The sequence below is a fragment of the Schistocerca americana genome, chromosome 3 (genome assembly GCF_021461395.2).
Source record: "Schistocerca americana isolate TAMUIC-IGC-003095 chromosome 3, iqSchAmer2.1, whole genome shotgun sequence".
Taxonomy (NCBI): Eukaryota; Metazoa; Arthropoda; class Insecta; order Orthoptera; family Acrididae; genus Schistocerca; species Schistocerca americana.
The window spans coordinates 155,437,902-155,450,733 of record NC_060121.1 but is presented as its reverse complement, the minus strand read 5'-3'; positions in this window follow the sequence as shown (position 1 = coordinate 155,450,733).

The window sequence follows — 12,832 nt, the reverse complement described above, 5'->3', positions numbered from 1 at the left end:
AAACGTCACGAGTTTTGCATAGTTTCCAACACGAATCGATTACAGAAGAGGAGCTTGGTGGAAATAAAAGAAAGTAACTTGTTGGTTCAGCATGAATAAAATTCAACAAGTAACTGCAAATACAGTAAATACACTTGGTTTTCACGTTGCGTCAAAATGCTCGTTCGTTTTCTCTGGCAGCTATTCGCACTAATGATTTTGATCAGCAATATACATATGCAATGAAGTACAGGTTCATATTTGGAAGTTTATTTTGGAAGGGCTGTAAGTCAATTTCTAGTCTATAGTGTTGCCGCCCCTATCATGATTCTCTGCGAAGAGCAAATGAGATTGAGTGGCCGCTCTCTCAGCCTCAACTGTCTCCAAATTACGGTATCAGCGGAACACTAGCGTATGATGTATCGGTAATGAACAGTTGCGTGTGACCCTTTAAGGAGAGAGCTTTTAGAGCAAATGAGATATCCCATAATTTGTGGTTAATTTAGTAAAGGTCAGTGTATTAAAAGAGTAGTCTCGCGCATTTGATAACGACTTCCGTCCCACGACGAGAAACAGGGAAAGCAGCGTTGCCAGTTGAAGTAAGTATAAATACGCGCGCTGCTCCACGGCGAGAAAAACATTTTTCACTGCCGCCGTGAGCGTGTTAAAATATATGAGTGCAATTAGTGTTACTAATCAATTAATCACCTCCTCACGCTGACAACACAACAACACTTCGTCAGGTAATTACAGGGACATTAGTTTGTGTCGCTGAGGTTGGCAGCAGTCCGGAACAGAGAACAGTCGACACAATGTGTTCCGAATGGTTCCGACTTTTAACAATCAGTACTTGGAGGCCAGCAGTCAGCGTATTGCGCCTTTACTACGGCTAGCCTATTGGGGGCTTATAAGATACTACGTTAGGTACGTTACCAATTATAAGATCAGCATACAGGGTGTTTGAGAAGTGATAGTTAATATTCAGGGGTATGACAGGAACGACCATTGGAAACAAAAAAGTGAAGTAATCATGAGCTGTAAAACGCATACCTTAAGAGCCATGAGCAATTCTTGATGTTCGATACTATGAAGCAAATCTTTTCTACTGAAAGCAGTTTGCATTCCATATTTTGGGAAGTGGTAGTAGGTACCACAACAAAAGTCTATGATGTGCTCTAAAAAGTGCATACGTTAATAACTGTGAGGACTTGTTCATCTTCTCTACTTTGGGACACAACTCTTCTAATGAGCAAGTGTTCTTTTAATGTATGCATTTTACAGCACATGTTTACTGGACACTTTTTCTTGTTTTGGTCCCCATACTACCACTTCCCAAATTATGGAAAGCGACCGTTTTAGACCCCATGTTTACTTAACTTTTTTGTTTCGAACGATGATTCCTGTCATATTCCTGAATACTGACCATCACTTCTAAAACACCCTGTGCATGAGGCCCGAGGTGACTCCGACGATGTCGGCACTGGCCTCCGACCGAAAAACGTTTGACGACCACTGACCCAGTGTAACGAGAAACCTGATACATCCTAGCAGGCGACAGGTTTCCATTGATCCATTTTCAAAAATCGATGTTTTAAGCACCTTCTTGATTCCCATTGTTGAAGAGCAATTCGGGGATGGCGATTGAATCTTTCAACACGATCAAGCACCCGTTTACAATGCACGGCCTGTGGCGGAGTGGTTACTGCCTGCACAGATGCCAAACCTTAGGGATGTTTTGGAACGCCGACATCGTGCCAGGACTTACCGACCGACATCGATACCTCTCCTCAGTGCAGCACTCCGTGAAGAATGGGCTGCCTTTCCCTAGAAACTTTCCAGCACCTGACTGAATGTATGCCTGCGAGAATGGAAACTGTCATGAAGGTTAAGTGTGGGCCAGCACCACATTGAATTCCAACATTACCGATGGAGGACGCCACGACCTTGTAAGTCATTTTCAGCCAGGTGTCTGGATACTTTTGATCACATACTGTAGTAATTGACATCATGACAGAACAGTAACTGTGTAATTGCTGCTACGTTACTGACTGTAGGGCCACTGCAATCGTAACTGACGATATTGTGTGGGTCATTCATAGTAATAGGTAGGGGCCGTCTGCTACGGAGCCCCATGTTGAACAATGTGCGCTGAACTCTGTGCTGCGAAGCACTTGTTCCTGCACAGCGCTGCCCTCTGTCGTCAGGTCAGCCACAGATGGCCGCCTATCCTGCTCAACGTGAAGGGCGAGCGTTCGGCCTCCACCTTCTGTGAGTAGGCGTGAACGTCCGACACCTTGTCACCTACTCGTAGTTTCAGCGTCCTTTCCACACAAGCTCACTACAGTAACACGTCGACAACAATCAACTTCTCCGTTTCCGTGATGCTTCAGGCCCTGGACCATACAAATCTGCCCTTTGACACTGTCACTCGTCATTGTATTTCCGGCTCCTATCGTCGCTATAATGAGTCCCTATTTGACTCCGCCCCGTTTATGCAAGGTATCAAAGGGTTCAAATGGCTCTGAGCACTATGGGACTTAACATCTGAGGTCATCAGTCCCCTAGACAGAACTACACTACTGCCCGTTAAAACTGCTACACGAAGAAGAAATGCAGATGATAAACGGGTATTCATTGGACAAATATATTATACTAGAACTGACACGTGATTACATTTTCACGCAATCTGGCTGCATAGATTCTGACAAATCAGTACCCAGAACAACCACCTCTGGCCGTAATAACGGCCTTGATACGCCTGGGCAGTGAGTTAAACAGAGCTTGGAGGACGTGTACAGGCACAGCTGCCCATGCAGCTTCAACACGATACCACAGTTCATGAAGAGTAGTGACTGGCGTATTGTGACGAGCCAGTTGCTCGGCCACCATTGACCAGACGTTTTCAATTGGTGAGAGATCTGGAGAATGTGCTGGCCAGGGCAGCAGTCGAACATTTTCTGTATCCAGCAAGGCCCGTACAGGACCTGCGACATGCGGTCGTGCATTATCCTGCTGAAATGTAGGGTTTCGCAGGGATCGAATGATGGGTAGAGCCACGGGTCGTAACACATCTGAAATGTAACGTCCGCTGCTCACAGCGCCGTCAATGCGAACAAGAGGCGACCGAGACGTGTAACTAATGGCACCCCATACCATCACGCCGGGTGATACGCCAGTATGGCGATGACGAATACACCGCGATGTCGCCAAACACGGATGCGACCATCATGATGCTGTAAACAGAACCTGGATTCATCCGAAAAAAAGATTTTTTTGCCTTTCGTGCACCCAGGTTCGTCGTTGAGTATACCAACGCAGGCGCTCCTGTCTGTGATGCAGCGTCAAGGGTAACCGCAGCCATGGTCTCCTAGCTGACAGTCTATGCTGCTGCAAACGTCGTCGAACTGTTCGTGCAGATGGTTGTTGTCTTGCAAACGTCCCCATCTGTTGACTCAGTGATCGAGACGTGACTGCACGATCCATTGCAGCCATGCGGATAAACATGCCTGCCATTTCGACCGCTAGTGATACGAGGCCGTTGGAATCCAGCACGGCGTTCCGTATTACCCTCCTGAACCCACCGATTCCGTATTCTGCTAATAGTCATTGGATCTCGACCAACGCGAGCAGCAATGTCGTGATACGATAAACCGCAATCGCGATACGCTACAATCCGACCTTTATCCAAGTTGGAAACGTGGTGGAACAGATTTCTCCTCCTTACACGAACCATCACAACGTTTCACCAGGCAACGCCAGTTAACTGCTGTTTGTGTATGAGAAATCGGTTGGAAACTTTCCTCATGTCAGCATGTTGTAGGCGTCGCCACCGGCGCCAGCCTTGTGTGAATGCTCTGAAAAGCTAATCATTTGCATATCACAGCATCTTCTTCCTGTCGGTTAAATTTCGCATCTGTAGCACGTCATCTTCGTGGTGTCGCAATTTTAATGGCCAGTAGTGTGTTTAAACCTATCTAACCTAATGACATCACACACATCCATGCCCGAGGCAGGATTCGAACCTGCGACCGTAGCAGCAGCGCGGTTCCGGACTGAAGCGCCTAGAACCGCTCGGTCACAGCGGCCGGCTACAGGGTATTCCACCTAACTCTGCCATCTCACATATTTCCGAAATGAAACAAAATTTGGAAAATACAGTTGGGCAGGGACGCACCTATGTCCGGGGCTCACGGAATGGGGAGGGATGCACAGTCCCTACAAGCACTGGTTCCAACCTTTCTGAGCCCTTTAACCCAACGTGTAATCAGATATTGACTGGTACCCCTTCCCCTCCCTTCTCCACCATAGTCAGCGTTAGTGTCTAACTAAACTTCAGATATTTCAGATTTTCTTTACAGTATAATGCAGTTCTCAGAGCGTTGCGAGTGCTACCTAGAACATCTGAGAAAAGAAAATTGTCTGCATTGGAGGTAGAGACTGGTTACAACACATGCTTCCTCTGCATTACTCCTCTCCCTAGTGACATGTCTGTACGCACTGTACACATTGGTATTACATTAATCTACACTCAACAGATACACTCATAAACGTCAAGTGTTACAATAATAGTACAAGTTACAGAACTGGACTTTTATTGGTCTCCTGGGCCACAACGAACTTCCATAACTTTATTGTGCTTATTTAAGGATTGTTGAACATCTCACCTTTCAATTTTGTGTTAGTAGTTGCGAGAAGTAGTCCCCTATTTGGAACAATTGACAACTGAATTTAAAGATTCTTCCTGCTGCTAGAATCTCATCACAGCATGGTTTTATAATAAATGTAACAATTAATATATTTTGCCAATCACCTTAATAAACAGTTGATAGTTCCATAGTAATGCAGCAGTCATATGTCATTTATTGAAATTTATCCAACATTATTTCTATCATAGGGATACGTGCTGCGTTATCGACATTACATGAAATTAACGTTAACCGCAAATGAGAGCGCTTTGATAATTTTTGCTTTTATTTTGCAACTTGTTTACAAGTTAATTTGTTCATCTTTTGTAGAGATCAAGATTTTGGGGCACTGGGATTGCGAGACAAAATCGTATGCCCAAAAATCGCCCCTTCCAAAGAAGAAGGAAGTAGAGACAGATGAAAGAGACACTATTCATTCTGGCATGCCAAGAGAAAAATGATTTACTGCTGCGTAAATGGCATGAAACTCCATTATTTCTGCAGCATCAAATGCAACTAGTATGAACCCAGTAACTAATGTTAAAAGATATTCTCAGTAGTCAAGGAAATTCGTCGAACATCTGCGAACCTTCAACCTAACAGAATACAACAAGTTCATAGGTGGAACTGATCGACTGGATCAAAATGAATCGGTACCGGGAAAATATCTGTAACAGAAAATGGTACTGGACTCTTCTCAGTTACTTCATGGGTATGACTGTACACAAAGCGTGGATGTTCTAGTGGAAGAATGGAATGACAGTCTCTCACGTAAGTTTTCAAAAAGGAATTGAGCATTTTCATTTCAACAGGTCTGCAACATTGTAAGGCGTCTGGATTTTATGGACCTTACATAAGCTCAGTCCATACAGACAGTACAATACAGTATGAGATCCTCAGAAAACTATATTATCAACAAAAAGCAATTGCAGTAATCTCATGTACCGAAAACTAACAAAACAATATCTACCAATATAAGGACAGGGGCATGCATACATAAACTCTCCTCCCGAACAGGCCATTAAGGCTCAAAGGTACCGACCGGCCACCGTGTCATCCTCAACCCACAGGTGTCAATGGATGCGGATACGGAGGGGCATGTGGTCAGCACACCGCTCTCCCAGCCGTATGTCAGTTTACGAGACCGGAGCCGCCACTTGTTAGTCAAGCAGCTTCTCAGTTTGCTTCACAAGGGCTGAGTGCACCCCACTTGTCAACAGCGCTCAGCAAACCGGATGGTCACCCATCCAAGTGTTAGCCCAGCCTGACAGCGCTTAACTTCGGTAATCTGACGGGAACCGGTGTCACCACTGCGGCAAGGCCATTAGCTATGCATACATAAGTTAAAGTGAAACGCATTTTGGAGACGAACCTAGCAAATGGTTAATGGCATTGGAAAACCCCACTTAATAAAAGAACGCCGAGCTCCAGCGCAGAAAGGGATAATTCCACAACAGTACATTATACCTTTTAACGTAAATACAGCCAGGACTGAGGGCAACTGGCTGCAGGGCTTTAACATGGCTAGCGGCGACCGGGCTAGAAAAATAAAAATCACCTCTAACAAGATGGAAGTTGGCTGACGCCATATTGAGCGATGCAAACGCGACATGGTGGGGAGATCTGCATTATATAAAAGCATTTTGAGAACTAAAAATTTCTAGATCTCTCTTGTCTCGTGGCGGACTGCACAAGCGTGTGGAAAATAGCGAGGGCCTTGAGAGCCTTGCATCTGCGAGGTGTGGACGATATGCTTCACGTATCATGGTGACAGATAGCAAAGAGGTAGTTAAGTCATTATTTTGACTAGGAAAATATTAACATTCTACGGAACGAAGGAAAGTTGAGACTGAGTGAACTCAGTCAAGGCCAGAGCAGGGAATTGGGTGTTTCAAATCCAGCATGGAGACAACGCCGGTGCAGATCCCGAATGGTGAAGTACCATAGCGCAGATTAATATCTATATAGAATGCCTGTATAGCACTCTGGGCTTGAGGAGACAGTTCAGATGCATCCATTTGAATACTACTCAACAGTAGTATTCAATGAACTGTGGATGAAGCCCGACCAACAGGCATTACATGCGTTGATCAAAATTGATAGTGGATTGAGAATCGCTAGTTTCTAGATGAAATCTGGATCTGCCAATAAAATTTAAAAAGGTCGACTGATAGCTCAAATCCATTATTTACAAGTTATTCCTTCTTTGTTTTTAATTACTACAAATTTCGTTACTGATTTGTACGTGTCATAGGTGAGAAATGACTGCAAAACATAACAATGTGGAAATGTTGAACACATATACTATATTCACTAACAGCGGTCAGTTGTAATACTGTAAATACATTTTTAGTGCCAGGAAGCATATATACATATTCTTCAGAGCAGACGCACAGACAAGCTCCATCTGCATCTCCCAACATTTATCTGCTCTCTGGATCACGCTTCTCTGAAATCTTTTCAGCATAACTGGAACCACAGCTGGGAGAGAGATACGGAAGCGCTCTAGCAGTTCTGTTGCTTCCATCGGCGGAACAGAATAAACGTAACAGAGATCAGTAATTACCTGTGCATCTGTGCAATGGGTTGTTATCCACCTTCTGACGTAATGTACTAAAAAAATTTTATGGAAACGAAAATGGTAAGCATGACAGCTGGTACTAGTCGATAGAACCAATGGCAGGAGAGTACACTAGATACTGGGTCAGAATGTAATTCATGAAGTAGTGCGAAAAAAATCACTTAGACGATATTGGTATGTGATTTACATGATTGCAGGGGAACTGCCTTAGTTTTTTTTAATTTAAATTTTTGTCGGAAGTGTTAAAAGAAAATGGAAAACACGTCTTTAAAAGTGAAGCAATAAAGACTATTATGCTCTCATTTCTGTGTTGGTATTAAAAGACTTCATGCAATAAAACTGCTATATTTGCTGTGTAATGATTAAGATTAAGAAGCCAGATACCATATGATGCAGCCTAAAATTAGAAAATTAAAATAATAATTACCCCTAGACGTGGAACTGAAATCTAACTCCAATACTGAAAAATGGGGTGAATAGAAACAAATTTCAATTTTAAAAGAAAAACTGATAATTTTAAAAAGACGTGTGAAAATCAAAATTAAATGGAATTATAGGTCTTGTGCCCAACTTGAAACTTATAATTAAATTTGGGGGACCTAGCTCACCCACTTTTAAGATAAAAATTAAAACTATGTGTTCCTATTCATCCCTCAGGGAGGGTTAAATAGAAAAATCAGTATTGATCTTATTATTTTTTATTTATTGGTCTTTGGGGTGAATAGGGACGTGAAAAAAAATGATTTTGGTCTAGGAGAATTAGGAACAAAATTTATATGGTTGAAAAAAAGGTGAATTCTAAAGAAAAACTGAAAATATTGCATTAAAAGTTTTCGGAATAAAAATTATTAAATTCTAATTACTCGGTTGTAACATTAAATTAACGTACTTTTTTGGTTGTTAGTGTATGAAGTCACTGACATTATGTTTAAAAATTATGTCTTCGAATCTAAAATTCATAGCCCCAGAAGTAACGAAGAGCTTTCGAACAATTTCTCCTTGACTAAGAAATGACGCCTCATCTGCTATAATAAAAGTGTTTGATCGGTTCAAATGGCTCTGAGCACTATGGGACTTAACTTCTGAGGTCATCAGTCGCCTAGAACTTAGAACTACTTAAACCTAACTAACCTAAGGACATCACACACGTCCATGCCCGAGTCAGGATTGGAACCTGCGACCGTAGCGGTCGCGCGGTTCCAGACTGTAGAGCCTAGAACCGCTCGGCCAATCCAGCCGGCGTTTAATCGGTCTTGTTATTTGTGGAAAACATGAATATAACCTTTGACTTTGTACTGTGCCAAAATATTTGACGTGTGGTGTATGGTGGCTTTATTTTACAACTTACAAACCTCGTTTACATCCAAGACGACATAAGTAAGCCCCTTCAACGGCAGAAAAGACAGGTTCGTGCTCGTTCATGAAAAACATGTATGTGACTGACATCGTCTAGTACACTTGATGTCTTGTATAATGTCTAAATCTTGGGTGACTGGGGAACAGGCAGAGCTGTGAAACTTGTGGTAGAACGGAAGGACACAGGAAGCTCACGCATTCCTTCGGACAATAGGATGGCACAGCCGCTTCCGGCGCTAATCCCAGCACCCGTCCGTGATCCGGCATGCAGGTGTGAGAAAACGGCCTGGTCAGCCAAAAACACATGGCAGCAGATATTCACGTACTTTCCTACGGACATAGAAAGAACTTCCAGAAACTTCGATCTGGATTCTAAACTGCGATTGGTCGGCGTTCAGAAACGAGCGCCTTCTGGAAAGATGATTTGCCGCCCAAATTTAAGGGGAAGAAGAGACGTTGAACAGCGAATAGAGGAGAGAAGTAAAAATGGAGTCGTTGCGGGGTCGTGGAGCAGGAGAGTCGTCTTGGAGGCCCACGGCAGTCGACGGACGTCTTCGGCTGTACTTTCGGTGAAGTACAATTTTGCTATTATCTCGATTAGGCGAGAAGTTCTGCGGTTGTAGCTTTTGATCATAACGGTGATCTTGCTTATGCATTGGTGTGTAGGAAAGTGGATTTACATTGGTGAGTCACGTGTTCGACTCCGTTTTGCACTGAAGTTTCACACTGCTCATTGAGATAGTAGTTCCTTCTTGCTATTTAGTACAACCTAACTATTGTTTGATTTTACCTGTAGCCGTTGAGCATGAAAATGCGAGAGGGAGCTAACTCACACAGAGATGGAACTGAGATATTTTGAGTTTATTGCGATTCGTTGATGTTTTAAAATCTTTCTTTTATACAGCGGAAGAGTAAGAGTGGTTACTAATTATTCATATGTAGTGAGATAATAAATACATTTCTGGCCATTAAAATTGCTACACCAAGGACAAATGCAGATGATAAACGGGTATTTATTGGACAAATATATTACACTAGAACTATATTATACTAGAACTGACATGTCATTACATTTTCACGCAATTTGGGTGCATAGATCCTGAGAAATCAGAACCCAGAACAACCACCTCTGCCCGTAATAACGGCCTTGATACGCCTGGGTATTGAGTCAAACAGAGCTTGGATGCCGTGTACAGGTACAGCTACCCATGCAGCTTCAACACGATACCACAGTTCATGAAGAGTAGTGACTGGTGTATTGTGACGAGCCAGTTGCTCGGCCACCATTGACCAGAAGTTTGCAATTGGAGAGAGATCTGGAGAATGTGCTGGCCAGGGCAGCAGTCGAACATTCTCTGTATCTAGAAAGGCCCGTACCGGACCTGCAACATGCGGTCCTGCTGAAATGTAAAGTTTCGCAGGGATCGAATGAAGGGTAGAGCCACAGGTCGTAACACATCTGAAATGTAACGTGCACTGTTCAAAGTGCCGTCATTGCGAACTATGTGACCGAGACGTGTAACCATCACGCCGGGTGATACGCCAGCACGGCGATGACGAATACACGCTTCCAATGTGCGTTCACCGCGACGTCGCCAAACACGGATGCGACCATCATGATGCTGTAAACAGAACCTGGATTCGTCCGAAAAAATGACGGTTAGCGATTCGTGCACCCAGGTTCGTCATTGCTAGTAGCGCCTCTATGAGGATCAAAATCAGGTTTGCTTTTAAATAAACGCTGTAACGTTCATGAGCATTAGTTGCCTTTGGGATTGGACGTGGCCAGTTGATGTTAGTCAAGAATGCCTTTAAGGCGACAAAGACGGCATTATCAACACCTCACTGAGTTCGACCGTGGTCGTGTAATAGGACTACGAGTCGCTGGATGTTCCTCCTGCGATATTGCAGAAACACTTGGCAGACACGTAGTCGCTGTACAAGATTGCTGGCAGCAGTGGTTACGAGAATGTAAGGTCGCAAGAAGACCGGGCTCAGGACGGCCACATTGTACTATCGAGAGGGAAGACCATAGTGTTCGGCGTACGGCTCTGGCTCATCGTACTGCATCTGCAGCAGCAACTTGAGCAGCTGTTGGCACCACAGTGACACAACGAATTGTTACCTTGTCAATTGTTGGTGGTTTGATTCTGAGTAATGAGAAGATCAGGGAAATTTCAATCCTTACAAACCTACCCAGGTCAACTGCTGGTGATGTGATTATGAGTAACGAGTACACCAGGGACATTTTAACCATTATAAACATGCCCAATTCAACTGTTGGTGGTGTGATTCTGAGTAACGTGTACATCAAGAACATTTCAGCCCTTATATACCTGTCCAACTCAACTGTTGGTGGTGTGATTCTGAGTAACGAGTACATCAGGGACATTTCAACCCTTACAAAGCTGCCCAATTCAACTGTTGGTGGTGTGATTCTGAGCAACGTGTACATCAAGAACATTTCAGCCCTTATGTACCTGTCCAACTCAACTGTTGGTGGTGTGATTCTGAGTAACGAGTACATCAGGGACATTTCAACCCTTACAAAGCTGCCCAATTCAACTGTTGGTGGTGTGATTCTGAGTAACGTGTACATCAAGAACATTTCAGCCCTTATATACCTGTCCAACTCAACTGTTGGTGGTGTGATTCTGAGTAACGAGTACATCAGGGACATTTCAACCCTTACAAAGCTGCCCAATTCAACTGTTGGTGGTGTGATTCTGAGTAACGTGTACATCAAGAACATTTCAGCCCTTATGTACCTGTCCAACTCAACTGTTGGTGGTGTGATTCTGAGTAACGAGTACATCAGGGACATTTCAACCCTTACAAAGCTGCCCAATTCAACTGTTGGTGGTGTGATTCTGAGTAACGTGTACATCAAGAACATTTCAACCCTTATATACCTGTCCAACTCAACTGTTGGTGGTGTGATTCTGAGTAACGAGTACATCGGGGACATTTCAACCCTTACAAAGCTGCCCAATTCAACTGTTGGTGGTGTGATTCTGAGTAACGTGTACATCAAGAACATTTCAGCCCTTATGTACCTGTCCAACTCAACTGTTGGTGGTGTGATTCTGAGTAACGAGTACATCAGGGACATTTCAACCCTTACAAAGCTGCCCAATTCAACTGTTGGTGGTGTGATTCTGAGTAACGTGTACATCAAGAACATTTCAGCCCTTATGTACCTGTCCAACTCAACTGTTGGTGGTGTGATCCTGAGTAACGAGTACATCAGGGACATTTCAACCCTTACAAAGCTGCCCAATTCAACTGTTGGTGGTGTGATTCTGAGTAACGTGTACATCAAGAACATTTCAGCCCTTATGTACCTGTCCAACTCAACTGTTGGTGGTGTGATTCTGAGTAACGAGTACATCAGGGACATTTCAACCCTTACAAAGCTGCCCAATTCAACTGTTGGTGGTGTGATTCTGAGTAACGTGTACATCAGGGACATTTTAAACCTTACCAACCTGCCCCAGTCAACTGTTGTTGATGTGATTCTGAGTAATGCATACACCAAGGACACTTCAATCGTTATGAACCTGCCCCAGTCAACTGTTGGTGGTGTGATTATGAGTAATGCGTACATCAAGGTCATTTCAACCCTTATAAACCTGCCCAAGTGAACTATTGGTCTGTTAGCTAAGAACAGCCCTGAGTCAGACACCCTGTTCTACTGACCCCCAACCATTGCTATTTGTGACTTGTGGTGTCAAGCGGGAACTTGTTGGAGGGCAGGGTCGACGTCTGTTGTGTTTTCTGTTGAAAGTAGTTTCTGCCACGATACCAGTGATGGCCGTGTGTTGGTTAGAAGGAGGGCCTGCAACCAAACTGTCTGCATGACACACTGGATCTCCACCTGGAGTTATGGTCTGGGATACGATTTCACATAACAGCAGGGGCACTCTCGTGGTTTTCCCACGCACCCTGACTGCAAAATTGTCCGTCAGTCTGGTGATTCGACCTATTGTGCTGCCATTCACGAACAGCACTTCAGGGAGTTGTTTACAACACGATAATGTCGCCCACATGCCGCTATTGTTACTCTACATGCTCTACAGAGTGTCAACATGTCGCCTCGGCCTAATCAGTCACCAGCTCTGTCTCCAGTGCAGCACATATGGGAGGACATTATCGGACGGGAACTGCAGCGTCATCCGCAAGCAGCATTAAGGCAAATTCACCCTGGCAGCCGCGTCACGTCCCGCCCCGT